Below are 3,778 nucleotides of genomic sequence, written 5' to 3'. Positions count from 1 at the left end.
ATGAGGAGTTTAACTGAACATTTTAAAGCCAGCTTGTGAATACAAAGCAAAGCATTATAATGAAATATGCAAAGAGCTGGAGTCGGAAAGGAAAAAGAGAACTACTACTTCAGCATTCTCAAGGTAAAGGAACTGACCTAAAGAACAAATTCAAATGCCAAATTTAAATGCGTAAGGATGCTATGGACAAGAAAGTGATACAAGACTGAGGTGGCTGGCATGGATCGAATCTTGGAGTGTAATTGTTGAAAGGAGTGGAAAGCAGGGAGAGATATCCAAAGTACCCACTTTCACCTCGGACTGAGTGACAATGGGCAAGAAGGGAAAAGTCGGGAAGAGCCGGTGGGACAAGTTCTATCACTTGGCAAAGGAGACAGGTTACCGCTCCCGCTCTGCTTTCAAGCTGATCCAGCTCAATGGCAGCTTCCAGTTCCTGTAGAAAGCTTGAGACCTGCTGGACCTGTGTGCCACCCCAGGGGGATGGTTGCAAGTGGCTGCCACGTTTATGCTTGTGTCCAGTCTCATTGTGGGAGTGGACCTGGTTCCCATTAAGCCTCTTCCCAAAGTGGTGACACTGCAGGAGGACATCACGACAGACCGATGCCAACAGGCCTTGAGGAAAGAACTGGAAACCTGGAAAGCTGATGTTGTGCTCAATGATGGGGCACCCAACGTTAGAGCTAGTTGGGTCCACGATGCCTACTCAGAAGCCCATTTGACACTGATGGCTCTGTGTTTGGCCTGTGATTTTCATGAAGGTTTTCTACTCACATGACTATCTCTGTGTCCAGGCCACCAAGCCCCAAGCCTCACATCATGAACCTACAGAGATCTTTGTAGTCTGCCAGGGATTCCTGGAGCCTGACAAGGTTGTCAGTAAATTCTTTGACCCCAAATTTGCCTTCAAGGAGATTGAGGTTCAAGCCAAGACTGTTACTGAGTTGGTGATTAAAAGCTGAGGACTACGCTGAGAGAGACCTCACTCTCTGTCACTGGCTTTCCATCACTGATTTCCTGCGAGTTGCAAACTCAGTTGACTTCCTCTCCAAAGCCAGTGAGATCACAATAGATGGTGAGGAGTTGGCACAGCACCCAGCCACCACTGAGGACATCCAGGCATGCTGTCAGGTTATCAAAGTGTTGGGGCGAAAGGAGCTCAGGTCCCTGCTGAACTGGAGAACAAAGCTTCGGTGACACGTGGCCAAGAAGCTGAAAGAGCAAGCAAAGGCATTGGACAGCAACCTCAGCTCTGGAGAGGAGGAAGAGGATGATGAGGAAGAGTCAACAACTGGCACCATGAGGCAGCCCTCCAAAGATGAGGAAGAGGAGGAGGAGCAGGAACAGGTGAATCAGACTTTGGCAGAAAAGAAGACACAGGAGGTGGCAGAGCTGAAAAAGGAAAGAAAAAAAAGAAGCTACTCTGTGAGCAGAGAAAGCAGAGAGAACATGTGGAGCTGAAGATGGATCTATCTGCCTGGGGTTTCCATTGTGGGTGAGGGAGAGACTGGCATGTTCTGCCTTCGCAACATGGTCACCGGTTGTTAGCAGAAGTCACACAAGGGGATATGAGCACTGCAGACACTTTTCTTTCGGAACTGCCAACAGATGACATCTATGTATCAGATACTGAGGATAAGGAGGATTCGTCTTTGGATAGTGGCCTGGATCCAGAAGAGCTGGCCAGAGGTGAAGGCCGTCAATGTCTAAAGGACCAAAAGCGTGTGCAGTCTATTGAAGGAGATGATGATAATGAGAAAGAGGAAGTGAATCCACTGCTGGTCCCTCTAGAGGAAAAAGCAGTTCTGCAGAAAGAGCAAGCCACCTTGTGGTTCTCAAAAGAGGGCTTCGATGGGATTGAGGATGATACTGATGAAGCCCTGGAGATCAGTCAGGCCCAGTCATTGTATGAGAGTCATCGAAAGGGACAAGAATAGCAGCCACAGCCACAAGCACAGAAGCCTTCAAGTTTGAAGACTGAGAAAGTGACTCCCCAGTGCCATGATGAGTCTCCTAAGGGGACAGAAGCTTCTTCAAGGATAGACTGTCTCCTGAAGGGTACAAGGCCACCGCTACCCTTGGACAAGAAGATGACAGCTTAGAGAGTGACAGAAGTAGCAGTGAGGATGAAGAAAGGGAACCACGCCAAGGGAAGAAGCAGAGCAGGGGAGCCAAGTCAGATGATGATGGTTTTGAAGTCGTGCCTATTGATGACCCACTCAGACACAGGATACTGGGCCCTGAAGGCCTTGCTTCAAGTGCCATTATTGCTTCTTCCAAAAAGGCCAAGAGAGACCTCATAGGCAACTCCTTCAGTCGATACACATTTAATAAGGAAGAGGGAGAGCTTCCAGAATGGTTTGTGCAGGACGAAAAGCAGCACAAAATAAAATAGTTGTCTATTGACAAGAAGGAAGTGGAACATTACCGAAAACGCTGGCGGGAAATCAATGTACGCCCCATCAAGAAAGTGGCTGAGGCCAGAAAGAAAAGCAGGATGCTGAAGAAATGGGAGCAAACCAAGAAGAAAGCAGAAGCTGTGGTGAACACAGTGGACATCTCCGAACGGGAGAAGGTCACACAGCTTCGAAGTCTCTACAAGAAGGCTGGGCTTGGCAAGGAGAAATGCCAGGTCACCTATGTTGTAGCCAAAAAGGGCATTGGCCAGCTGGAGTCAGAGGGCATTTCAAGGTGGTGGACTCAAGGATGAAGAAGGATCAGAGTCCAGCAACGGAAGGAGCAGAATTAAAAACATAAGTCAAAGTGAGGAGAGAGCCATCTAGAAGAGTTTCGAGCTCTGGTCATGGCAAGCTCAGTCCTGCTCATGCTTCACTTGTCTGAAGGCAATCAGTGGGGGGTACTTTTGCCTCCCATTAAAGCAATGAGAAAGACTTCAGGATGCTGTTTATCCCCAGTCCTTCCATGAAAACAGAGCACTGGATGGGATGGCCTTTGTAAGCTATTACTGGGCAAGTGGACCCCTCAAGTTTACCTCTATAAAAGGTTACATTCTGCATGTTGGGGGGGGGGAGGATGCTATGGACAAAATATTGAATGATCCAGGAAGCAACAAAAGAAGATGGACAGAATACACAGAGTTCAAAAAAGAATTGGCTCACACAGAACCATTTTAGGAAGAAGAATATGATTAAGAACCAATGACAATAAAGTAGGAAGGTCAAGCTGGTTCTGAAGGAATTGGCAAAAAATAATGCTTCTATAGATGGAATACCAATTGGCACATTTCAACAAACAGATTTAGGCCTGTATGTGCTCACGAGGTTGTGCCAAGACCTGTTCTTTCTATCTATCTATCTATCTATCTATCTATCTATCTATCTATCTATCTATCTATCTATCTATCTATCTATATCTATTGTGTGATTGATCTGTTCAAATGTTCTTCATATGTATTTGTCAATATGAGTAGAGTAAGTTTCAAGGAATTTGTCTGTTTCCTCTAGGCTTTAAAATTCGTTACAGTATAACTTTTCATGATATTCTGATATTATAGATTTAATTTCATGTGGTTCTATTGTGATGGCACCTCTATCATTTCTGATTTATTTGTGTCTTCTCTTTGTTTTCTTTTGTTAAGTTTGCCAATAATTTGTTTATTTTACTAACTCTTTCAAAGAACCAGCTCCTGGTCTTGTTGACTGCTTCAATTATTTTTCTGTTTCTATCTCATTGATTTCAGTAGTTGTTCATATAATTCCCTTTCTTCTAGAGGCAGTGGGCTTAGATTTCTGTCCTTTTTCTATTTGATGTAGGTATCCTA

The 3,778-nt window shown here is 45.3% G+C and overlaps 1 pseudogene; it reads left to right on the top strand.

Moving 5' to 3' along the window:
* Positions 1–310: 310 nt before the first annotated feature.
* LOC102861048 lies at positions 311–2,764 on the top strand (annotated as a pseudogene).
* The last annotated feature ends 1,014 nt before the right edge of the window (positions 2,765–3,778 follow it).

The sequence above is a fragment of the Elephantulus edwardii genome, unplaced genomic scaffold (genome assembly GCF_000299155.1).
Source record: "Elephantulus edwardii isolate Elephantulus edwardi_28Jun2011 unplaced genomic scaffold, EleEdw1.0 scaffold00749, whole genome shotgun sequence".
NCBI lineage: Eukaryota > Metazoa > Chordata > Mammalia > Macroscelidea > Macroscelididae > Elephantulus > Elephantulus edwardii.
This window is presented reverse-complemented; position numbering and strand designations above follow the sequence as displayed.